The following is a 26706-nucleotide window of genomic DNA, read 5'->3' as shown; positions in this document are numbered from 1 at the left end:
TTCCTCAGGATCTTCTCCTGCATTTAATACTTACCTGCTTTGTGTCCTCATTTTGAAATTATTGGCATCAACATCCAGCACAAATTGAATTGCAAACTTGATGGACAAACAATGGAAAACAAGTCACTCGGTAACTCAAATCCCATGGTGCTCATTTTCAGATTCACAACAGTCAGCTTTTCAATAAAATGAAGGAACTTTACAGTGAAAAGATTTAAAATGTTAACGTGACTTTTATTCGTAACTCACTCACTCGGGAATTCTGTAAATGCTGCGCGGAGGTTTGGTGACCGGGAAATAATCTACCTGTGTTTTCCTGAGCCTGTGCTCGCTGTGTTGGGTGGTTTGGCCTGTGTTGGAGAATCTTGCGTCCCAGGGATGGGCAGTAACCCGCTGATTGAAGCTGCAGTCGGCGTTTTCTGCTGGCAGCGGGTGATTGGAGAGTGCGGGGCCGGAATATTGCTGCTTTTCTGCTTTTCCCTGTCTCACTCACTTTGGACATGTGGAAGAGGGAAGAATTGATGGATTTGTTTGAATCCAATAACTTCATAGGTTTCCAGTATGTTGGATATCGGTACATGGTAGGTCTAAATGTTTTCTCATTACATTCGAAATGAATATTCGAAAAAAAGCCGCTTGCCTGGGAGCTCACTGGATAACAGCGGAGCCGGAAACATTTCTGGAGTTTTGACGTTCAGTTCAATGACCCAAAGAGAACCATGAAGTGTGTGACAATGAAGGCTGATGGAGAGAAAACAGTGACAGCTTCGTCCCTGGGTGGCTTCGAACCACCAACCTTTCGGTTAACAGCCGAACGCTCTAACCGATTGCGCCACAGAGACCGATGGAAACTTGACCAGCGTGTCAGCGAGTTAAAGCTGCAGATTGCTGCGAACGGAATGACAACTGTTCTCTATCAGTTTTACTCTTCCAAAACAAAGGTTGGGACATTCATTGTGGATACATGGAAACCGTCTGATCCCACCCACTGCAGACACATCCATGTCACCGGGAACCGGCTCTCCGACAACCGGAGCCGTCTCCCTTCCAGCCTTTCGGTGCCCCGTCTGTTAGCAAGTATTCTGATTGTCCTGAAGCCGAAATTGGGTTTGAATTCCTGATGTGCAGTAACGAGAATCCTTTCAATGTCTCAGGTCAGTTAATTTCACTGATAACATCAGAGTCAATGTTCCAGCATCTTAAAGAAGGGAAATGTGCCTTGACTGTCTCTGCTCAGTCGGATAGTTCACCCCTCATTCTACTCTGATTCCGGTTCCCAAAGAATATCTGAAGATTCACATAGCTGGAGACTGGGTTTCCTGTTTTGGTTCATTCACCAGTTTCCCACCTGCCAACTGACAATATTTTTCAAAATCTCGTCTCAATCCTCCGCCTTGCATCATGTCCAGAGATGAGGAAATTCAGTTTTGTGGAGAGTTTATGGAGACCGGTATTGTCCTCTATGGAGCAAAGAAGGTTCAACGGAGATTTCATAGAGCTGGTCAAAATAATGGGGGTGGGGGCAGTGGGGACGGGCGCTCTCCACTGACGGGGGTCAGTAACCAGAGGACTGGGAGTTAAGATAATTAAAGAAGGACAGACTTGCATTTTAATAGCGCTATTCCCGACCAGTGGTAGTCTCAAACCACTTTCCAGCCAATTAAGTACTTTTTTGAAATAAAAAACAGAAAATGTTGGAAAACTCAGCAGGTTTCTCTCTCCACAGATGGTATCAGAGCTGTTGAGTTTTTCCTGCATTTTCTGTTTTCCTTTCCAGGTTTCCGCAGTTTTGCTTTTATTAAAGTGGAGTGTTGTCATGCGGGGAACACAGCAACCAATCACCGCTCAGGAAACAGCCAAAACCAGGCACATCACAATGAGCAAACCATGTGCTGTTGGTTGAAGGATAAAAACTGACGAGGCCACGTGGCTGCAACGTGAACCCACAGATTTTGATAATGGCTCTGCCCAGTTTAGAACCAGAGACCGTTTCACGTGTTAGGTAAGCATGGAAATCAATGCACCACAGAAACAGGAAACAGCGCAAAGACCCAATGGGCTTCATTCAAATGTTAAACGGTGACGTCATGCAGCAGCACTTTGGGTCTTTATTTTGAAGAAATGGAATTCGGCTGTTCTCATTAGGAATGCTGGAGACAGACTGATCAACAATGTCATCATCAAATGGCACAACACAGTAAGAGGTCTTTCGGACAATCATATCTCTGTCAGTTTTGTACAGAGAGATTTCTAGTTAATCTCAATTACTTTGCCTCTTTCCATAACCTTTTTTTTCTCCCTCTCAAGTCTTTGTCCAATTCCCTTTTGAAAACTCTGAGTTAAGAATAACAATATTGAAATAGGTGCAGGGCCTTCTGCTGTGTCCAAGCTCAGTGTGTGAAAATTAACAAAGTTTCCCTGACCCAATGACATGAAGAGTTGGCTTTTGACACTTATAACATTTTTCAAAATTTTTAAAACAGTCGATGTCAACTCGAATTATTAGAAAAATGTTTATCCTGACCAATCATCTCCTCATTTTTCTCAGTCAATATTTACAATTTCATTACAGTTTATCGACATTTTTACCAACATTTCACGCACAGTCACACAGGAAAAAAGAAACATCATTTGAAACATCGAAATAATGAAACATTGAAGAAGGAAGTTAGCAGTAGAGATGATTTCTGTATGTTACAAAGTACAGGATGATCTGATTAACTGGCGGAGTTCGTTCGAGTTTCCCAATAACCTATTCCTGCTCCTTTGCTTCTGTTCTATTTCATTGGCAATACCAGTGAAGGGTGCTATGGTAGCGTGGCCGAGCGGTCTAAGGCGCTGGATTAAGGCTCCAGTCTCTATGGAGGCGTGGGTTCGAATCCCACCGCTGCCAAACGTTTAAGTTATTTGCCTTTTAGGATCTGCAGCTCTCCAATTTGAACCAACAGAAACCAACTCAATTAAATCCATCGGAGCGTGTGGTGTATAACTTTGCTAGGAGGAAAGAGGAGAGAAGATATAAATATGAGTTGCTGTAGTAAAATGGCGGTGTGTGGGATTACAGTCGCTGAGCTGCTGTGCCAACGAGTCAACATGTGAACAACATGCTGAATGACCGTCTGATGTAGCCGCCTATGATTTTATACAAAATACATTCATGCAGATCTGGGGCTTGGGTTCGTGACTGAATTATTACGGTGATAGGTTTTGAATGCATTGGGATCTCTGGGGCTGGAACCCTGACAGCTACGCTTCTTCTCATTCCTTAAATTTACAGTGCACCTGCACAATTAATTGTCGATTAAGTTGAATAAAAAACACCCAAAATCTCCAGCGTTCCCTAATTTCCATTCGTCTGCAAGCATTCACAAAATTTACAGCTAGAAATGGTACAAAAACGGAGCCAGGTTGGTGTCATTCTTGCTTTCTGGGTGTTTGTCTCTCCTTAGAGACAACCCCTTGCCCTCTGTCACTCTCCGCGTATATGTCTGTGTGTGTTCCTCTGTGTGTGTCAATGTGGTTAAGTTCTCTATTTATACCATCCAAACATTATTCTAATGAGCCTCCAGTTTCCTTGAATTGGTGAAAGGCTCTCTTTAAATGTAAGTCTTTATTTCTCTTCTTTCTTTCCATATGTCAATCTAAAGTTAACAATCATATGGAATGGTGAAGTGTATCTGTTCCTTTCAGTGTTTACCCACTCTCTGTCTTTATCTGTCTCTCTTTGTCCCTGTATATCTCTTCCGCTCTCTTTCACTTTCTCAGTCTCTCTGTCTGTGTCTCTATCTCTGTTCATTCTTGTGCTCTTTGTTCCCTCCATTCTCTCGCTGTCTGTGTGCAGCCAAGATTCACTGGATTGATTCCTGAGTGACAGTGAACCTGCTGAGAGGCTGTTTCCCCCTGGCTGGAGCGTCTAAAACTGAGCTCACATTCACCGGATAATGTCTCAGCCATTTAGGACTGAGGTGAGGAGACATTTCTTCACTCAAAGGCTGGTAAATCTTTGGAATTCTGTAGCCTGGAGGTCTGTGGACCCTCGGTTGATGAGTATACTGAAGGCTGAGATGAATAAACTTTTGGACTTTAAGGGAATGAAGGGCAATCGGGATCAGATGGGAAATTGGTGTTGAGGTTGGGGATCAGACATGATTTTATGAAGGGGTAGCGGAGGCTCGAGGGGGCTTATGGCCAATTCCTGTTTCATTTTTGATGTTTTTAATGTTCCGTTTGAGTGAAAATACCATCAAGGCGACGGGAAACAGCAGGTTGAGAGAGGTAGCTTAGCCGAAGGGCCTCAGACACGTGATTCAGGTTCTATTATTTGTGAAACCGCTGGCAAAGTTGTAAGTGGTTCACCTGTGGGTCACTTTGAATGCTCTCTTCTAACGATAAAGTGGCAACTCAAAGGGAAGGCGGGCGCGTATTGGGTTTCATTTTAACTGGGAGAAGGAGAAGAGGCAATACAAATATTAATTGCTTATGTGAGAATGCGCGGCAGTGGAAGTAGTTGAGTTGTTCTTCTAGTCAGCCAGCACGGAGAAGATGGGCCGAATGCCCGCCTTCTCTGCTGCAGCCACCTTATATACCAACAATAATTAACCTGTCCATAGGGCCAGTTGCCGTGGCAGACTGGTTAAGGCGATGGAGTTCAAATCAATTGGGGTTTCCCCGCTGCTCATTATTCCTGGTTTTCACTCTGTGTCTACAGAGTTAATCATCGGTTAGATTCAATCAAATCCATCCAAGCACTAAAACATCCAAGAGGATTTTCCTATTTCCGTTCATTCACGAAAACATTCACGAAACTTGTAGTCCTTGTGGAACAAAAACGGAGCCAGGTTGGTGACATTCTTGCTTTCTGGGTGTTTGCTTCTCCTTGGATACAAACCCTTGCCCTTTGTCACTCTCGGTGTATATGTCTGTGTGTATCCCTCTGTGTGTGTCAATATGCTTCAGTTCCCCGAGGGGTGAACAGGTTTTTACCATCACAAACTTTATTTACAATAGTTGTGCAGTTTCAAACAAAATGTTACAGAGAAAAATATCAGGATGGAAGATGCAGGAGGAGTTTGCAATGTTTGGAAGGGGGTGCGGCTAAGAAGTGGAAGATTCAGTGAGAAGTTTACTCCTCTTTTAACACGAGATTTGGAAGCAGATCTGGGAAATATTTGTGTCCATGTAAACATTAAAATCTCGCCCCTTAACGATTTTACCTTAGGCCACCATTTCTACAGTCAGTATTTTTCAGCCTATAACAGCCCTTCTCTATCTTCACCTCTGTGTTTGTTCTAGACCCGTTACGACAGGATAACATTTCAAACTCTGACTCTGATTCACGTAGGTGATCGACATTTCTTGCTTTTAGTCACGAGATTATTCAGTTTGCACGCGGTGAAAAGTTATCACTCCCTGATCGGGAATCAAACCCGGGACACAGCAGTGAAAGTGCCGAATCTTGACCACCACACCACCAGGATAGCACTAAAAGGGCATCCAACTTGACTTACCTATGTTATCTATGCCTTTTATTTTCATTTCCCACCCATTTCACCAGAGACACGTTTCAACGAACAAAAGAACATAAGAAATAAGAGCAGGAGTCAACAATCAAGCCTGCCCCGCCATTCAATAAGATCCGATGGCTGATCTGCCCCAGGCCTCAACTTCTCTTTTGTGCCAGCTCCTCATAGCCCCCAACTCCATGATATTTCAAAAATCTATCTGCCTCCTCTTTAAATACGCTCAGTGATCTAGCCTCTACAACTCTGGGGGATAGAGAATTCCAAACATTTACTACCCTCTGAGAGAAGAAATTCCTTCGGATCTCAATTTTAAATGAGTGCCCCCTTATTCTGTAACGATGTCCCCTAGTTCTAGAATCCCCCACTAGTGGAAACATCTCTACATTAACCTGGCAAGCACCCTCAGAATCTTGTACGTTTCAATAAGGTCATCCCTCATTCTTCTAAACTCGAATGAATAAAGGCTTGACCTGTTCTGCCGTTCTTGATAAGGCAACCTCTTCATTCCAAAAATACGCCTACTGAACCTCTTTTGAACTGCCTCCAATGCTAGTATATATTTTCTTAAATACGGGACCAAAACTGTACACAGTACTTCAGGTGCGGCCTCACCAACACCCTGCACAGTTGTAACAGGAATTCCCTCTTGTAAACTCAAGCCCCCGAGCAATACAGGCCAAAATTCCATTTACCTTCTTAATTATTTGCTGCACCTGCATGCTAACTTTTTGTGTTTCATGCATGGGAACACCCAGATCCCTCTGTGCTGCACTATTTTGGAGTCTCCCTCCATTTAAATAATAGTCTGTCTTTTGATTCTTCCTACCAATGCATATGACCTCACACTTTTCTACATTAAACTCCATCTGCCAAGTTTTTGCCCACACATTCAACCTATCTATATCACCTTGCAGATTCCTTATGTCCTCATCACAACCTGTCCTCCCACCTATTTTTGTATCGTCAGCAAATTTGGACACATTACACTCTGCTCCCTCCTCCATGCCATTAATACGGATCATAAATAATTAAGGCACCAGGACTGATCCTTGTGGCACTCCACTAGTGACGTCTTTCCAAGCTGAATAAGACCCATTAATCCCGACTCTGTCTTCTGTGTGTTAAATTGGGCTCTTTACATTGCAGGGTTTGTGTAGGGTAATAGGGATCACGGTCTCTCACACACGGAAAGTTTCCCCGCTACTTTGCAGGGTTTGTGTATGGTAATAGGGTTCACGGTCTCTCCCACACGGAAAGTTTCCCCGCTCGAAAAGGGGTAGAAGCATTAACAGAATTAAGTGTGAGGAAAGGTTGCATCGTTCCCGTTTGTTGTTAAATAGTAACTGGATGCATCATCTCAAAACCATGTGACATTTATACTTCTCCAGGTTTTGAATGATATTCTAAAAAATGCATGGCTTGGAAAAAAGAGGGAAAGATGGGGCCGTATTTGCTGTAAGGTTGTTCGCACATGTGTGAGGAGTTGAATGAGCTGCTGATGTGCTGTGTCATTTGATTATTCTAATGTTAGATCAATTTCTCTGTCGCGTGGCTCAGGTTTTCAGCCGAATTGTACTTCCACAGAACAAGGTTCTGTAGCGCACTAAGACAGCACAGTTTGATATTCCAGGTCGTTCTGCAAGGAGCTGCGAGTAGCTTTTGTAGTCTAGTGATTCTCACATTTGCTTTACACGCCGAGAATTCCCTGAATCGAAACACATTGAAGAACAGTGGAACTGGCAGCATTTGTGGAAAATATTCTTGCTGCCATTGACAACCCGGATCTGAGTGACACTGAATGTTGATGGGGGAAAAACATTAACGGCTTCATCTCCGAACCACCAAACTTTACAGTTAACAGCCGAACGCGCTGACCAATTGTGCTGCAGAGACTGATGAAACTTTCTGTGCTCTTTGTACAGGCACAGCCAAGTCTCTTTGAACATCAGCACAACTTTCTCATCTTTTGAAACATGATCTGCTTTGTTGCTTTTAAAAATTATTCTTATGACCAAGTGAGTAGCTTCAGACTTCGCTGCATTTTTCTCCGTCTGGTATTTCGTTAGCCAGTCACTTCTTATATATTACAGAAACAGGCAATGCTGGGAAAACTCAGCAGGTCTAACAGACTCGGTGGAGAGGGAAACAGAGTTAAAGTTTCGAGTCCCTATGACTCTTCTTCAGAGCTGGAGAAGCAGAAAGTGATGGAATTTATACTGCTGAAGCGGGGCAGGGAGAGTAGAGCAGGTGATGCTGGATAGAAGGTCAGCGATAGGTTGGAGCGAAGGGGAGATTGACAAAGGTGTCATGGACACAAGGCAAATGGGCTGTTAATGGTAGTGTTCAGGGCTGAAGAAGATGCTGATAGTGGCATAAAAGTAAGAAAGCAGAATGTGTGAATAGCAGAACAAGGGTCAGCACTTTGTGAAAAACCAACATGGAAGGAGTAACAGATGGCCCTTTGAGGGTGGGGTAGGGGAAAGGGCGGTGCTTGGGGGCAAAAGGATAGAAAAGGGGTTTAAAAGGGGGGATGAAATAGTGAATAAATGAATAAAAATAAGAAAATAAAAATACATTTTTATAAAAGGATTTTAAAAAGGGTCAAAATGGAGGAGAGAGTTCATGGTCTGAAGTTGTGGAACTCAATGTTAAGTCCGGAAGGATGTAAAATGCGTAGTCGGAAGATGAGGTGCTGTTCCTCCAGTTTGCGTTGAGCTTCACTGGAACAATGCAGCAGGCCCAGGATGGACATGTGGGCATGAGAGCAGGGTGGAGTGTTGAAATGGCAAGCGACAGGCAGGTCTGGGTAATGCTTGCGGACAGACCGAATGTGTTCCGCAAAGCGGTCACCCAGTCTGTGTTTGGTCTTTCCAGTGTAGAGGAGACTGCATTGGGAGCAGCGAGTGCAGTAGATAACTTGAAGGAGATGCAGGTGAAGAGGTGCGTCACCGGAAAGGAGTGTTTGGGCCCTTGGAAGGTGAGGAGGGAGGCCCCTAAAGGTCTATCTGTCAGTTGCTCTATGTTGTTCATTCATAGAGTGCTGATCCTTGTTCTGTATTAACACATTCTGCTTTCTTACCTTTATGTCACAATCGGCACCTGTTTTTTAGCCCTTTCCGCTACCATTAACATTCCCTTTGTCTTGTGCCCCGCCATCATTGTCAAACCCCCCTTAGCCCCCACCTATCGCTGATCTTCCCACTTGCTCCCCCTCACCCCTCAAAAACAGTATAACTTTCATCACATTTCTGCTTCTCTTTAGCTCTGAAGAAGAGTTACATTGACTCGAGACATTGACTCTGTTTCTCTCTCCACAGATGCTGTCAGATGCTGAACTTTTCCAGCATTTTCTGTTTTTAATACAGAATTTCCAGCATCTGCAGTATTTAACTTAAAAGTAAAATGATTCTCCGCAGTATTTTGTTTTTTCTTCTTATGCAGTCTCTCAGATTTCCACGTTATTTGGTATTCTCAGCTGAAGGATAAACATAGACCTCAGCAAAGATTGAACGCATGACCCCTGGTTTACAAGGCCAGTAATCTAAACGCTGAGCTATGGAGACAGATACAACCTGAAACGTAAGGAAAATGGACCATATTCAGTAGAACGAGGTAGAGGTTGAAGTCCCGGGCGGATAACATTTGATAGATCTGGAAATGTCTGAGAGGGAGAACAGGGAGTTAAAAGATGCAACATGAAAGCGGCAGAATTTGATGTGTGTCAGTTACTTTCAGTGATGAATTTCTGCCGTGTGTCGCCTTGTCAGTTTCACAGGAGCCTCAGGGATGAGGTTGGCGGCACCTGATTAAAATGAGGAATATTGGGAACTGTAGTCAGCAGGATTCAAACCTACAGGGGGAAACCCCAATGGATTTCAAATCCGTCACCTTAAACATTCAGCCACGACTAACAGCAGCTTTCGAGCTCAAATGTGTTCTTATCAAATCAGAGATGGCTGCAAAATAAGTCACTCGGCCCATCTTGTCTGTGCTGGCTCTCTGGAAGAGCAACTCAACCAATTCCACACACCCCCCTTTCCCCCCAACAATTTATATTTGCATGGCCTCTGCGCGTTTTTCCAAACAAAATAAATGAACAAAGATCAAAGAAAAGTACAGCACAGGAACAGGCCCTTCGGCCCTCCAAGCCTGCGCCGATCATATGGCCCGTCAACTAAAATATTTTGCACTTCCGGGGTCTGTATCCCTCTATTCCCATCCTATTCATGTATTTGTCAAGCTGCCTCTTAAACACCACTATCGTACCTGCTTCCACCACCTCCTCTGGCAGCGAATTCCAGACACTCACTACCCTCTGTGTAAAAAACTTGCCCCGCACATCTCCTCTATAGTTTTCTCCTCTCACCTTAAATCTATGTCCCCCTAGTAATTGACTCTTCCACCTTGAGAAAAAACTTCTGACTATCTACTCTGTCCATGCCACTCATAATTTTATAAACTTCTATCATGTCACCCCTCAATCTCCGTCGCTTTAGTGAGAACAATCCGAGTTTCTCCAACCTCTCCTCATAGCTAATAACCTCCAGACCAGGCAGCATCCTGGTAAACCTCCTCTGCACCCTCCCCAACGCCGCCATATCCTTCTGGTAATGTGGCGACCAGAATTGCACGCAATATTCCAAGTGTGGCCTAACCAAGGTTCAAAACTGCTGCAGCATGACTTCCCAGCTTTTATACTCAATACCTCTGCCAATGAAGGCAAGCATGCCATATGCCTTCCTCACTACCTTATCCACCTGCGTTACCACTTTCAGTGACCTGTAGACCTGTACACCCAGATCCTTCTGCCTGTCGATGCACTTAAGGGTTCTGCCATTTACTGTATAATTCCTGCCTGTAGTAGACCTTCCAAAATGCATTACCTCCCATTTGTCCGGATTAAAATCCATCTGCCATTTCTCCACCCAAGTCTCCAACCGATCTATATCCCGTTGTATCCTTTGACAATCCTCTTCACTATCTGCAACTCCTCCAACCTTAGTGTTGTCTGAAAACTGACTAATTAGCCCAGTTACATTTTCCTCCAAATCATTTATGTATACTACAAACAGCAAAGGTCCCAGCACTGATCCCTGCGGAACTCCACTAGTCACAGCTCTCCATTCAGAAAAGCACCCTTCCACTGCTACCCTTTGTATTCTATGACCAAGCCAATTCTGTATCAATCTTGCCAGCTCACCTCTGATTCCGTGCGACTTTACCTTCTGTACCAGTCTGCCATGAGGGACCTTGTCAAAGGCCTTACTGAAATACATGTATATGACATCCACTGCCATTCCATCGTCGATCATCTTTGTCACTTCCTCGAAAAACTCGATCAAGTTAGTGAGACACGACTTCACCTTGACAAAACCATGCTGCCCCTCACTAACACGCCCATTTGCTTCCAAATGTAGTAAATCCTGTCACGAAGAATCTTCTCCAATAATTTCCCTACCACTGACGTAAGGCTCACCGGCCTGTAATTTCCTGGATTATCCCTGCTACCCTTCTTAAACAGTGGAACAACATTGGCCATTCTCCAGTCCTCTGGGACCTCATCCGTAGCTAGTGAGGATACAAAGATTTCTGTCAAGGCCCCAGCAATCTCCTCCCTTGCCTCCCTCAGTACTCTTGGGTAGATCCCATTTGGTCCTGGGGATTTATCCACCTTAATATTCTTCAAGACGCCTAACACCTCCTCTTTTTTGATCTCAACATGATCCAAGCTATCTACACACTCTTCCCTAGACAAATCGACCGCTAAGTCCTTCTCTTTGGTGAATACTGATGAGAAGTATTCATTTAGTATCTCTCCCATTTCTTCTGGCTCCACACACAGATTCCCACCTCTGTCCCTGAGTGGGCCTACCCTTTCCCTGGCTACCCTCTTGCTTTTTACATATGTATAAAAGGCCTTGGGATTTTCCTTAATCCTGGTTGCCAGTGACTTTTCATGACCCCTTTTAGCCCTCCTGACTCATTGCTTAAGTTTCTTCCTACTTTCTTTGTATTCTCCACGGGCTTCATCTGTCCCCAGCCTTCTAGCCCTTACACATGCTTCCCTTTTCTTTTTGACTAATCTAATAATTAACTCCATAGGCACCTTATCAAAATCAGGAATGATGAGAACTGGAGCTGGTAGGATTTGGAAGTGTGTGAGGAGACCCCACAGGATTCCAACCCGATCCCCTTATCCACTCCACCGTGAACACAGGACCTGCACTGACGTCACTGATGTTTGTATAAAATCAGAAGCGGCTACATCAGACGGTCATTCAGCATGTCGTTCACAAGCCGACTCTCTGGAAGAGCAACTCAACTACTATAATTCCACACCCTACCTTTTCCCCACAGCAACTCATATTTATATTGTCTCTCCTCGTTCTTCTTGACAAAATGCAGCACAGAACGCTCAATTTTCGGTGGTGTGTGTTTGTCCAAATGGGGCTGCTAAATGTTTGGCAGCGGTGGGATTCGAACCCACGCCTCCGTAGAGACTGGAGCCTTAATACAGCGCCTTAGACCGCTCGGCCATGCTACCACATAGGTGAAAATTATTAATCATCTCCTTCATTGGTATTGCCACTGAAATAGAACAAAAGCAACAGAGCAGGAATTGACCATTCGGAATCTGGATCCAGCTCCGTCAGTTAATCAGATCATCCTGCACTTTGTAACAAACAGAAATCATCTCCACTCAAAAACACAATGAGCTGCAGTGAAGGGTTGGCACCATTTGAATTGTCATTCAACTGGTCTGGTTCCAAATCTCCTGCTAGAAATGGCAAGAAAACTTCTCACTGAATTCAATCCGGGTCTTGACTTCAGAAGGACAGGACACAAGTTAGCAAACTACATTTCGATAGAATGGGTTATAAAATGGCAGAATGACTGGGAAAGAGCATCCGTGGTGTTGGGAAACATAAAATTATAGAAAGTTACAGGAAAGTAAGAGGCCATTCGGCCTAGCGTGCGGCTGTCAAACAGCAGTTGTGATTGGTTGATCAAGAGTGGTCAATTACTCTTCCATTTCCAATTGCGAATTTAGTGAATGTTTGCAGATGAACGGGAATAAGAAACACGGGGGTATTTGAATGGTTTTTATTCCAAATAACCGATAAGTAATTCTGCAGACCTTCAGTTAAAATCACTTGGCCACAACTATTTAGTGAAATCCAACTGTTGTTTGTATAAAATAATAGAATGGATACAGGGAGTAAGTGAGAAAAATGACTTTCATTCCCTGCCATTAACCCAACTTCGACTGCCCCTCCCCATCCTCCCAACCATAATGCAAAACTGCACAGATCTGCCGGCCTCACGGAGCCTTTTTAGGAAGTGTCGCAAAAGCAAACCACCGGAAAGTTTAATAACCGCGGGAGTGGAGCCCAAATCACAGGAACCTTGACCAGCAGCTCAGTGCACTCGGCCACTCAACCACAGTCAGAGCAGAAACAACCATTACGTTGGCCAGCATTGGCACTGAATTAGAATATATAATCATCCTCCGTTTTGTCACGTCCGGGCATTTAGTAGCTGAACAGCCTGCACTCAAAAAGAACCAGAAATAAATGTCCTCTTGCATCTTTTAAAACAACGCTTTTGTTTTCTCTGGGCCATCTTAATATGAAGCCGCAGGAATAAGGTGAATAATGTTTGGATGGTAAAAATGAGGAACTGAACCACATTGACACACACAGAGGAACACACACAGACATAGACACCGAGATTGACAGAGGGCAAGCGATTGTTTCTAAGGAGAGACAAAACACCCAGAAAGCAAGCCTGACACCAACCTGGCTCCGTTTTTGATCCATTTCCGAATGCAAGATTCGTGAATGTTTTCAGGAGTGAACGGAAATAGGAAAACTCCCGAGTTTCTGGATGGACTTGATTCAATGTAACCGATAATTAACTCTGTAGAAACAGAGTTAAAAGCAGGAATAATGAAAAGCGGAAAAACCCAATGGGTTTGGACTCCATCGCCTTTACCACTCGGCTATAGCGAACGGCCCTATGCACGAGTTCATATGGTCGGTATAAAATTATAGATGACTACAGCAGAGAAGTACGTTCAGCCCATCATGTCCATGCCATCTCTCTGAAGAGCCATTTAACTAATTCCAAAAAATCGCCTGTTCCCCACAGCAATTTATATTGATGGTGTCTCTCCTCACCCTTCCTGTTAAAGTGAAACACCGCACACAAACCCAAACATTCAATCTGAACTGGCATTTGTTCGACCTGCTGTTCAAAGCTGCTCATGTACAACTTTCAATTTCCAAAACCCACCAACCTCATCACTGCGGCTCCTGTGAAACTGACAAGGGAACACACGGCAGAAATTCATCACTGAAAGCAACTGACACACATCAAATTGCAAACACTGTCATGTCACATCTGTATCTGCTTCTGTCCCTGCCTCACCTCCCAAGCTCCCAAGTCAATTACTTGCTTGATGCAGACACAATCAGTCCATGAACTCAATATTTCCATGGGAATCAGGGACAGGGAAGGAAGACACGAGAATTTGAGAAGGGAAGGGTTTACAGGTTCTCATTTTCCTGATTGTCCGAGATGCTGATAACAGGAATGTGCAGTGTGAATTATCCACAGCCACATTCTCCTTCCAGTCTTGTACACGTTAAGCTTTGAAATTGTTCATATTTTCACACTGGATTTCACTATGAAGAAAGCGGAGCTGGGATGAGTTTATGTTGTTTAGCAGATGTACTGCAAGAAGCAGCACAACAGGTTCTTTTTGAAGGTGTGAACGGTTGAGACTATTTAATTGCCGTTGAACGAGTCCGGTGTCAAATTCAGTGCTAGAAATGACAAGAAAACCCGCTGAATTTGCTCATTGTCTTGAATTCAAAGCGTCGGATAGAAGGGCTGGGATTACATCTCGATGGATTGAGTTATAAAATGGCAGTAAAACTTAGAGAGATACAACTGGGGTGTTGGGAAACACAAAATGGCAGAAAGTTACAGCAAATAAATTGGCCAATCGGCCATGTGTTCTGCTTTGACAGAGCAGTGTGATTGGTTGATCTGAATATTCAAGAGCAATCGTCATTTAAGAAGGATGGGCAAAAAGGAAAAGGAGGTGGGTTAGTGCTGTTAATAAGGGTCCAGATCCGCACATTAGTGGGAGAGGATCTTAGATTGAAGAATAAGTTTGAGTGGAGCTAATAAACAGAAAGAGGCATCAAACATTAGTGGGAGTTGTTTATATGCCACCAAACTGTAGTGGGAATGTTGGGAATGGGATAAATAAGGAAATTAGAATTGAAGGTAACATGGGGAATACAGGAATAATATTCTGCCTCGCATCACCAGCTCTATAGTCAGTGCTTTGTAACCTATCATAGCCCTCCTCTTTTATTTTCACTTCCTCACTCCGACTCTCGATTTATTCTCGACTTGTTGCACGTGAGACATTTCAGTTCTGATGTGAAACTTCAACTCTCATTGCCCTGAATGTGACAGAACTGTTCTGTGTTGTTTTCAGCCAGGAAGACAGTAATGTTGGCTTTAGCAGTTCGCCCAAGAGCAGAAAATCTCAATTCTCTGACAGGGAATCAAACCCGGGGTGACGCAGTGAAAGTGCTGAACCCGAACCAGTCGGCCATCAGGAAGCTGCTAACCAGTTTGGAAATTCGGCTCATGGAGGCTACTTTTGGAATTTTTTCTTTCCCGATCTCTTTCACCAGTCAACTTTCTCCGGCTCAATGGTCTGTTCAGGTTGAACACAAGTGGCTTCTTCAGCCAATGAGAACAACCATTGCTGTTGGCTGGAACATGAAATCGATACTTTCCTCCTTTAAGAAAGTTCTTAAAGCCTCCCCCTTTGACAGAGCTTTTAGTCAGCTGACCGATTATGAGGCTCAGCGTCACACTTTGTTATATAATGACCATGGGCGTCGCCTTGTGACGTTTCAACAGGTTAAAGGCGCTTTCTAAATGTAAGTCGTTGTAGTATGCTGTAGTATTATAAAAACTTGCCCTTTTAAGTGAGAGAAAAGCTGCCTTGTTCCTGTTTGTTGTTGGATATTAACTGAACGCATTATCTTACAAGCTTCTTATATTCGCTCTTCACCATTTCACAAAATAAACACTCAGCAAAGCGACTGTATCTTTCTGCTGGCAGCGGGTGATTGGAGAGTGCGGGGCCAGAATGTTGCTGCTTTTCTGCTTTTCCCTGTCTCACTCACTGTGGAGCTGAAGAAGAGAGAATAAGTAATGGGGTTATTTGAATCCAATAGCTTCATAGATTTCGAATGTGTTATTTGGAGGTGCATGGTTGGTCAGATTATAAATTATATTTGAAATTAATATTCAGATAAAAATATCATTACTGTTGGGACTCGTTGGGCACAGGAGAGTTGGATTTTTTTCTCATTGTCGCTTAAGAACCCAATAACAACCCGTGGTTGTGTGACAATGGATGTTGATTGTGTTTTATATAAACGTGTCATTTTGGGGAGAAACGTTTCTCTAATGAAAGAGGCCTGAAATTACAATAAAAGGCACAGGTAATATGGATTAGCCAATGCGAATAAAGTTTGTGATGGTAAAAATGTATTCAACTCCTCAGGGGACTGAACCACATTGACACACACAGACATATGCACCGAGAGTAACAGAGGCCGAAGGAGAGACAAAGACCCAGAAAGCAAGGATGTCACCAACTTGACCAATTATCGTTCCATTTCAGACTGCAAATTTATGAATGTTTGCAACTGAAATAACGTTTAGTAACACGGATAAGAAGAATTATGATCCTGAATGGAGATGAACGGAAGTAAGAAGGAAGGGGGTGTTTGGTTGGTTTTAATTTTATTTAGCCAATGATTAATTCTGCAGACAGTTTGCAATTTATTCTCGGGATGTGGGGTTCGCTGGCTGGGCCAGCATTTATTGCCTATCCCTAGTTGCCCTTGAGAAGGTGGTGCTGAGCTGCCTTCTTGAAATGCAACTGTCCATGTGGTGTAGGTACACCCAAAGTGCTTTTAGGAAGGGAATTCCAGGATATTGAACCAGCGACAGTGAAGAAACAGCGACATATTTCCAAGTCAGAATGGTGAGTGACTTGGAGGGGAAATTCCAGGTGGCAGTGTTCCCATCTATTTGCTGCCCTTGTCTTTCCAGATAGTAATGGTTATGGTTTTGGAAGGTGGTGTCTAAGGAGGCTTGGTGATTTCGTGCACATGTGATAACCAGTTCACTACAGAACAATACCTAACAAAGCCAGAGGCACCTGCACCTCATGTTAAACTGTGAGGTCCTGCAGCAGCACTTTGGGTCCTTGTTTTACAGAAATAAGATTCGGGTGGCAGATTTAGAAATGCTGTCGTCAAATTAACCTGGTAATGTCATCATAAAACGGCAGACCGCTTGAGGAGACCATTCAATCATCATATCATTATCAGCTTTTTACAATTTTCTTTCAATTAGACTCAATTTCCTTTCCTTTCTCCATAACTCTGATTTTTTTCTTCCTTCCAAGTCATTTCCAATTCCCTTTTGAAAACTCTGAGTTAAGAAAAACAAAACTGAAAGAGATGCAGGAGCTTCTGCCGTGTCCATGCTCAGTGTGTGAAAATTAACAAAGTTTCCCTGACCCGATGACACAGAGATGTGGGCTGGGGATTCTTATACAGGTTTCGAAACAATCAAGTTCATTTCAAATGGAATTTGAAAAGGAATTTTATTCTGAAGAAGCATCTCCATATTTTTCTTATTCGATCTATACAATCTAATTCCCCTTGCTGTATACCCTGTAACAGAGGCTGTTATAGTAAAGAGGGAAAGGTTTGCTACAGCTATGCAAAGCCCTGGTTAGATCACACCTGGACGACTGTGTATAGTTCTGGGAACGGCACCTTATAAAGGATCAATATTTGCCTCGAAATGTTCAGAGGAGCTGCATTGATGAGGTTGGTGGGTTTTGGAAATTGGGAGCTGTACATCCGCAGCTTGTAGCACTATTTCACCTCGCTGTTCACTTCATGTTCATGTCTAACACACTCGATGCTGTTATTGACTGAACAAGTCTTCTGTGTTTGAACTAAACACACTCCCACTCTTGGCCCTCCTCAGGGAATGTTGTTTTCTTGTTGCTATGTGAACTGTCACAATGAACTGTTCCTGGAGTCTCTTTCCCCTGGGATCTACAAATCCCGTCACTTCTCTTCCTCTTTCATTCTCACGCTTTCATTCCCAGTTTGGGAGGGAGAACGAGGAGGGACAATATAAATTGCAGGGTTCCGGGGAAAAGGTCGGGTTGTGACAGTGACAAAGCGGGCAGAAGACCCTCTTTCTCTGCTGTAACTATTGTATGATTTCATATAAATAATACAGGCCTTCCGCCAAAGTCTTTAGTCGTGGCCGAGTGGTTAAGGCGATGGATTTGAAATCCATTGGGTGTTACCCCGCACAGCTTCGAATCCTGCCGACTAAGTTTTCCATTATTTCTGATTTTAACCAGTGATCTCAGAAACAGTAAATGGAATCGACATTTTCACAACACCTGCAATAGCGAAGTTTGACCAGTGGTTGGCAGTGAAATCGTGATTGCTCACATCACATGAAGCAGGCGGTGTCTGAATTATTACTGCATTTGGCACTGTCTCTGTTCAAATTAAATTAGAGGTGTCAGTTGTGGCTCAGTTCATAGCACCCTCGCCTTTGAATCAGAGGGTTGTGGGTTCATGTCCCACTCCCGGAAACCAAGAACTGTGATTGTACTCGAAAAGAGTTGCAATCTGTGACTGTTGATAACTCGAAAGAGTTTCATATTAAATTAGACGCTGTTTCTATTACACTAGGATACGACTCTGGTCATATTAGAGAAGGTCATCTCTCAATTGTGCCTGTAATTGGCTCAGTCACAGTTGTTTATGTACCGGACTAGGGCCACAATACACTTGGCACTATCTCAGTCATGACTGCACTGAAGCAGGTTTTGGCTAAAGTTACATTAAGCCATGCCCCAGTTGGCACTGCACTAGAGCTTGTCTCTGGTTATAGAAAACTAGAACATGTTTTTAGTTGCATTTCACAAGACCCTGTCTCAGCAATTACTCCAGTAGAACCTGCCACGTGTCTATGAAACTAGGCCCTGTCTCAGGTAATGCTGCACCAAAACACCATTCATCTCACACAATTTCCTGTTTCTGTTGTTATTGTCCTAAGCCATTATTCTCATTTCTGTACTTGTCCATGTCTCTGTTTGTATTAATCTCGTGTCTTTGGCGGTATTTAAATCACCAGACACTGCGTCAGTTTATATTACAAAGAGACCTGAATTATGTGAAGCTCCACTAGACCCTGTATCAGTTTACTTATAATGGATCCGGTCTGTGTTATTACTACACTAGGCAGGTTCGTATTACACGAGGTCCTGTCTCAATTATTACTGCACTCGGCACTGCCTCACTTATGTTCCACTAGATCACGGCACTGCTTATAACACACTGAATAATGTCTGCACTTATATTCCGCTAGACCATTTCAGAACAATTTACACTAGACTCTATATTAGCCTGTATCACGTTGGACTTGTCCGTCTTTTCAATTAAAATGGATCCTGTCTTTGCAGAGGCTTTGTCTTTCTACCTCTGTCTCTGCTTCTATTCAACTCTCCCTGTCTCTGTTTTTACTCCACGAGATCATGTCTGTCTCTCTTACACTGGAGGCAATCTCCGTTATTACGGCCTTAGACACTCTGGGAAACAATTACTCTATGCATTGTGCCTGTAATAACTGCCCTATTTCACTTGATGTTGATCCAGGCCCTGTATCAGTAACTACTGTACTAGCCCCGTCTCCCATATTGCAGCAGTAGACCCTGTCTATGTTAATATAGCACTCGTCCCCATCCCTGTTATTCGTGCACTAGGTCACGTCTTTGCTTAAGTAACATTAGATGCTTTCTCTATTATTACTGCACTAGTAATTTCCCTGCTTAAATTGCACTAGGCCCTGTCTCAGTAATTACCACGCCAGGCTCTGTCTCTGTTGTTACTACACTATTCTATGTCTCTTTAAGGTGGACGTTTAGTTACAAATGGGCCTCTGACTTTGGCCTAAAACTAGAGGTTTTGTTTGTTTGACTGTTTGTTCCACAGAGCTCCTGATATTCATTTTCATTACAGCCAACAGAATTACATATGAGACATCGCCTGTTCTGTGTGTGTGTGTGAAAAAAAATCATGCTGCATCATTCCACAAAGATTTACCTTCAGCAGAATGTTTCAGCTTTGTTTATTTTCTCTTAAACTACAGATCGTCTAATAACGCAAATATTTATTGATAGTATATTCTGTTGTGTGGTCTTGTTAAAAATTCATGTCATGCCAACCATTTCTTTGGTAAGACGGGCACGTTTGTCGCCACATTCATTGAACGTCTGTCATCTCTCCACCTGAGACAGCGTCTAACTCACTGAAACTTATTGCTCTCTCACTCTCTCTCTCTCTGTCTCTGAGAAATTGCCCATTCATTTAAATCTCCGGTTTTCTAATAACGCTTTTTTGCAAAAATGAACTTAATAAAGAATAATCCCCGACATTAACCTGAATGATAACCTTCAGCCCATCTCCACCCTCAGGGAATGTGTTAAATCCCAAACAGTTCCTGCATTTTAATTGCAAATAGTTTAATATTGCCACTATTTATTGATAACTATTCGGTTGTTTTCCATTGTTTATAAAGTGATGTAAGACTGACCATTTCACTTCCAAGAATCGACTTTTCTGTTCCCAAAGATCATTTGGAAAAATATTATTTATTATTTCACGGGACGTGGGCGTCGTTGGTTAGTCCAACATTTTTATGCCCATCCCTAATTGCCCTTGAGAAGTTGGTGGTGAGCTGCCTTCTTGAACCGCTGCAGTCCATGTGGTGTAGGTACACCCACAGTGCTGTTAGGAAGGGAGCTCCAGGATTTTGACCCAGTGACAGTGGAGGAACGGCGATACATTTATAAGTCAGGATGGTGAGTGACTTGGATGGGAACTCCCAGGTGGTGGTGCTTCCATCTTTCTGCTGTCCTTGCCCTTTTAACTAGTAGTGGTCATGGGCTTGGAACGTGCTGTCGAAGGAGTTTTGATGAGTTCCTGCAGTGCATCTTGTAGATGGAACACACTGATGCCACTGGGCATCATTGGTGGAGGGAGTGAATGATGAAGGTGGTAGGTGAGGTGTCAACAAGTGGGCTACTTTGTGCTGGATGGTGTCGAGCTTCTAGTGTGTTACTGACGCCGCGCTCAGCCAAGCGAGTGGAGAGTATTCCATCACACTCCTGACTTGAGCCTTGTAGGTGCTGGGCGAGTTTGGGGGTTCAAGAGGTGAATTACTCTCCGCAGCATTCTCAGCCTCTGATCTGCTCTTGTCGTCACAGTATTTACATTGCTGGTGCAGTTCAGTTTCTGCTCAATGGTAACGCCCACAACGTTGATAGTCGGGGATTCAGTGATACTAATTCCTCTTTAAATGTCAAGGGGAAGTGGTTCAATTTTCTCTTGTTGGAAATGATCATTACCGGGCATTTGTGTGGCGCGAATGTAGCTTGATACTTATCAGCCCAAGCCTGTATGTTGTCCAAGTCTTGCTGCTTTTGGACATGGTCTGTTTCAGAATGTGTGGAATCATGACTGGTGCTGAACATTGTGTAATCATCAATGAACAATCCCTCTTCTGACCTGATGATGGAGGGAAGGACATTGATGAAGCAGCGGAAGATGCTTGGGCCTCGGACACAATCCTGAGGAACTCAGGGATTAGAATCATATCGAGAATGACGAGCATCTTAATGGAAAATGATCACTGCCGCATCTCACAGAAACTCCTGATATTTACCTCAAATGTCTGATGATGTACGCAAGCGACGGAAAAAATGATCCTGTACGTTTACCTGACATGATATTCACACACCTGAAATTATCCGATTTATTATTCCAATTGTTGGAAAGGATTGAAACTCTCGTTGTTCTCTTTCTACGGTTTTTAACTGTGAGCTTTAAAATTTCCACCCCGACCGTTGTAATCATTTTTGGATTGGTTTGTCTGTCTAGTTAATTTGTATAATCTATGGAATCTTATCTGAAATGACTCAGGGTCTGGTGTAGCATAAAGAGATAAACGACCTGGTGTAATATGAAAGGAGATCTGGGCTAGTGCAGCAATTACCGAGGCGGGCTCTACTGTAACAGTAACTGAGATATCAGCTAGTGCAGTCATAATAGAGACATTACTTGTTCAGTATTAACAGAGACATTGATCTCGTGTATTATAAATAGAGATATGGGCTAGTGAATTAATAATAGAGACAGGATTTGCTGTAATATAGATAGAAATATGGGCCAGTACAGTCATAACAGTAACTGGGGCTGGTACGTTATAAACATAGATATGGGCTACTTCAGTGATTGGAGAGGCAGGACCTGCTGTAACATAAACAGAGGTATGGGTTTGTGCAGCGAGGACACTAATTGTCCCTGGGTTTAATATACAAATAAGATATGGGCCAGTTTGCGGAGAAGAGGGAAAGGTCCTGATGATACATTCGAAGATGCAAGTCTTTGTATCAGCAAAATGGAAAATACATTCTTTGTATAGTAAAACATGAAGAGGTCTCATTGAAGCAACTACCAGAAGCAGCGTCAACTTCAGCAATAAAAGATAAAAGTTCCTATTGAAAACTGACAAGCACAAGGTTTCCACCAATAATAACGATAGAAGTTTCCATTAGAAACTGAATGATAGGTGGCCCCTTAATGCAACCATTGCAACGATTGCACTTCAAGAAACAGGATGCCAGTGTCTATTGGCTCATGATACCACCTGAAAGATACTGGGTGACATTTTCCTCAGTGCTACGGAGTCACCCAGGTCGTCAAGATGGGAATACTCATTTGAAATGCGGTTTTCCCGGCGTTAGAGCAAGATGGCATATTGGCGTGTATCTGCGTGTACGTGTGTGTGGTTATGTGTATATGCATGTATCTGTGTGTGTGTCTTTGTGCGTGTGTGCATTTATGTCTGTGTGCGTCTGTGTATGTCTGTGTCTTTTTTTCTGACTGTATGTGTCTGTATGTGCATGTATGTCTGCCTGTATGTATCAGTGTGTGTCTGTGAATGTATTTATGCATGTGTATGTGTGTGAATGTGCATGTGCGTCTGTGTGTTTGTGTGTGTGTTTGTGTCAGCGTCTGTGTTTGTGTGTGTGTGTATGTGTGTGTGTCTGTTCCTGTGGGTGTATGTGCGTGTGTGTGAGAGAGAGAGTGCGTATGTGTGTGTCGGCGTGTGTCAGTGTGTGTGGTGTGTGCGTGTGTGTTTCTGTGTGTCTGTGTGTGCATGTGTGTGTGTGTTTTTGTATGTGTGCGTGTGTCTCTGTGTGTATGTGCTCTTGTGTGTGTTTCTTTGTGTGTCTTTCTGTGTTTCTGTGTCTGTGTGAGCGTGCGTTTATATGTGTGTGTATGTGTCTGTGCGTGTGTTTGTGTGTGTGTCTTTGTGCATGTGTGCCTGTATGTCTGTGTGCACCTGTGTACGTCTGTGTTTGTGTGTGCATGTGTGTGTGTCTGTCTGTGTCTGCGCGTGCGTGTTTGTCTATCTGTATGTATTGATGCGTGCTTGTGTATGTGTTTATGTGTGTGTATGTGTGTGTGTGCATATGCGTCTGTGTGTGTCTGGCCGTGTTCGCGTGTGTGTTTGTGTGTGAAACATGTCATATTTTTTGCAAATGAATTTCACAATGATCTTCGTCGTCCTTCCATTCATGAAAGATGACGGACACACTGCAAACAAATCTATTTCAGATGGCTTGTCTCTATATGATGCACAGTTTCTGATGGCTGAGGAGGTCAAACCTTGAGGGGCAGTTTCCATCACAAGTGCCTCACATGAAGCTAAAAGTGATGTTTTGGGTTGTTGTTTCTAGTCTTGGCGTCTGTTGCCAAGCCACTGTAGCCAAAGGGCATCATGGTGATGCACAACAGCTCACAGGAAGTGCTGCAATCTTCCTTTGTAGTCATCTAGTGAAATTCATGTCTGATAATCGCTAATTAGGGCCTCAATGTCACGAATGTAACTGTCCTACAAGCAGAGCTTTGGGTGTCTCACTGGCCGCCTGGCTCTTAGCTCTGTGACCACCTTCCAACCTGAAAATGGGCCCGAGCCATCCAAACTCCCTCTGTTTGATGAGCCTAACAAACTTGGGAGCTCTATCTTTGTGAAGACTGCCGCTTTCTGATTGTGTTCCGCCAGGAGATACCCAAAACCACCGCACACAGCACAGATGGAAATTGTGGAGCTTCTTTTCTTGATGGCTGTAAGTCGTCCATGTTTCACAGCCAGACAACAAGGTACTGAGGACACAGGCCTAATACACCATCAGATTGGTGCCAAAGGTCAGCTTGATATTATGCGCGTTTCATGAGTCAGGTGATATCTGCTTTCCCCGTGCGTGTATCAGGAACTGCATCAAGGAGCAGACTGTCTGTCACCGTGGAACTTGGGGAGCAGGATTTACTCACCACTTCCAGCCGGGTGTTATCTTGTGTGATCAGTGGTGGTAGTGCAACACTTTAAACATGATTTTCTTGACGTTTTTAGTCAAATAGAACAAGTTAGAACCATGCGAGAAATGGTAAATGAGTCGCTGTTGATCTTCCTGTACAACACCTCTGTGTAACAGAATTTAATAAACCAGTACGGGGGTCAGGGGTGCGCTTATGCTCTGTCATTGCAATGCTGCCGGCTGAAAACCGTGTCATTAATTCAAGAATCTCGGATCCAAATGTGGTCCCACATGTAGTAGCTCCAGTAAAATCTTTGCTCCAGGTGAGGCTCGAACTCACAACCTCGGCATAGCCCGCTGACCGCACTGCTCTATAAGTACCGCGCGCTAACCGATTGCGCCACTGGAGCGCACCCTAGTGGCTGCATTTGATCTGGTTACATTTTTCACAGATCACTGGGGTCAGACATGATTCCTTGATGGTCGATTTGTCAATGTGATCTCAATAAATGTTAATGATATTATATGAACTGCAATATATTTTGAATAAAATAAAATGCCGACAATGGGTCAGGGAAACTTTGTTAGTTTTCACACACTGAGCATGGACACTGCCGGAGCTCCTGCACCTTTTTCAATATTGTTTTTCTTAACATTCAAAAGGGAATTGGACAAATATTTGAAATGGAAAAGCTGCTGGGTTATGAAGAAAGAGAAAGATATTGGGACTAACTGGGCAGCTCTTTGTAAAAAGCTGGCGAGGGCACGATGGGTCCTAATGAGCTGTGAACGTTTACAATTCCATTGCTCGATCAATTTCTCTCCGGTGTTCCTAAATATCCCAGCCCAATCCTATTTCTGCACAGCATAATCCAGAACTGCAGCATGACGACACAGTTTGAAATTCTATACAAGCCCCTCTGGCTAACCCGCTGCGCGGGGTTCCTGTAGTGTCCTGGTTGTCATAATCGCCCAACAGGCGCACAAAATGGGGCAGAAACACTACCAAAAGCATTTAACCTCCGAGCCGCCAGAAATCAGTAATTCGTGTTTGTTGTTGAATATTAACTGAATACAGCACCTTACACTGTGACAAAGAACAGACTTATGGAATCCTGCAGGATAACAGCACTGATCAGGAATGAACAGTTTCGATTCCGGAGTTCTGATTATTACTGAGATAAAATGATACCAGCAAATTTAGCCTTTCAAATCATTTCTCAGGGGATGAAGATAGCACAAGTGTCACAGGATGGACAGGAGCAGTCATAGTCTGAAAGGATGAAAGGGTGTTGATTATCTAATGATCAAAAAGGAAACTTCAAAATTGGTAATAGATTGATAATTTTAAACTGTTGTCAGCTCTAACAGCTACCTTGTAACTAAGACCCATGGACTGTCAGTGATTATTGAGCTGATAATCTAGTTTAACATTAAATCTGCCCTTGTAAGTGACACTCCGGTTTAACAATAACCTTGCAATTGATAACCATGGAATATTGGTGTCCATGGAAATGGTGCCCTGTGCTAACAATGACTTTGCCATTTGATGAACCGGTCCAAGTGATGTCACCGTCAAACGGTGACCATGTGATTGAAATGTGGTGTATTACTGCTCTTGTACCCGACACTCCAGTCCAACAATGACCTTGTAACTTATATCAAGATCTACAGTTGAACCTGTACCTGACAGTCCGGTCCAGCAGCCACCTTTAACTTTAACTTGAGGCCATGAATAAATGTCTACCTGATATACCGATCTAATATTGAACATGCACCTGACACTTAGATCTAACAGTAACTTTGTGTTCTAGGTGCCTAATGCCATACTTCATATGTTTTAGAATAGTAGGTTTATTTTCAGTAATGGGGGGAGAATTCCATAGATTAATGACCTTTTGGGAGATTATCAGTGTTTTGAATTTATGCCCTGAAAATATTCTAGGAATCACGGGCGGCTTCCAATGTGATCGGACAGACCTCAGGATAAGTGTTGACATTTCCTTCTAGCATTCTGTGGGAATCAGCCGAGATCATTCTCCTGCATCGGAAACTCCAGTCCAAGGGGCTGCGCTTGTATGTGTTTGTTCAATGGCCGTAATTAATATAAATGGGTGACACAACCTCACTTCTTTGTTCAAAGTTAGACAAGCACATTCTAGGCTCCTTAATTGTGTCTCTGGGGGTGGGGTGGGCGGGGGGGGGGTTTAAATCTGAGGTATAATAATGCCCACTTCAATAGCCGAACAGAGTTTGGGTGCTTCTCGCCGCTACTCCTCTCAGAAGATGCACTTTCCACCAAGAGGCCCGTTCTATACCATATACTACACCGCCCTCGCCGCTGTCGCAGTCCCAGGTAAAACGGGTCTCAGTTTTCTCCGCTTTTCAGCTTATGTTCCTCTTTCACAGGAGTTTGGCATCGCTGACGAGGCCACCCATGTATTGGCCATCCCTTAGGAAGGTGATGGTGGACCGTCTCCTTGAACCGCCGCTGTCCATGTGGATTGAGAAGCTGGGAAGCTTTCCAACCGCTCTGCCTCACTCATACCGAACTGTTTCTGGTCAATTCTGCAAAGCCAGCGATTATAGATTTTTCATTATCTATTATTATTGTTCGCGTTACTCGATCTCGGGATTGGAGCGGAGCCGGCTGGACCG

The 26706-nt window shown here is 43.6% G+C and overlaps 5 non-coding genes across 5 annotated transcripts; 2 read left to right on the top strand and 3 right to left on the bottom strand.

Moving 5' to 3' along the window:
* Positions 1 to 768: 768 nt before the first annotated feature.
* On the bottom strand, positions 769 to 842 carry trnan-guu (transfer RNA asparagine (anticodon GUU)). Its single transcript has one exon. It is a non-coding gene; the product is annotated as a tRNA-Asn (tRNA).
* Positions 843 to 2811: 1969 nt separating this feature from the next.
* Positions 2812 to 2893, top strand: trnal-aag (transfer RNA leucine (anticodon AAG)). The gene has a single exon. It is a non-coding gene; the product is annotated as a tRNA-Leu (tRNA).
* Positions 2894 to 11984: 9091 nt separating this feature from the next.
* trnal-aag (transfer RNA leucine (anticodon AAG)) lies at positions 11985 to 12066 on the bottom strand. The gene has a single exon. It is a non-coding gene; the product is annotated as a tRNA-Leu (tRNA).
* A 5839-nt stretch (positions 12067 to 17905) lies between these two features.
* On the top strand, positions 17906 to 17988 carry trnas-uga (transfer RNA serine (anticodon UGA)). The gene has a single exon. It is a non-coding gene; the product is annotated as a tRNA-Ser (tRNA).
* Positions 17989 to 24363: 6375 nt separating this feature from the next.
* trnai-uau (transfer RNA isoleucine (anticodon UAU)) lies at positions 24364 to 24458 on the bottom strand. Its single transcript has 2 exons — positions 24421 to 24458; positions 24364 to 24399 (listed from the first exon to the last, which is right to left on the bottom strand). It is a non-coding gene; the product is annotated as a tRNA-Ile (tRNA).
* Positions 24459 to 26706: the final 2248 nt, after the last annotated feature.

The sequence above is a fragment of the Cetorhinus maximus genome, unplaced genomic scaffold (assembly GCF_964194155.1).
Source record: "Cetorhinus maximus unplaced genomic scaffold, sCetMax3.hap1.1 HAP1_SCAFFOLD_522, whole genome shotgun sequence".
In the NCBI taxonomy this organism is placed as follows: domain Eukaryota; kingdom Metazoa; phylum Chordata; class Chondrichthyes; order Lamniformes; family Cetorhinidae; genus Cetorhinus; species Cetorhinus maximus.
This window is presented reverse-complemented; position numbering and strand designations above follow the sequence as displayed.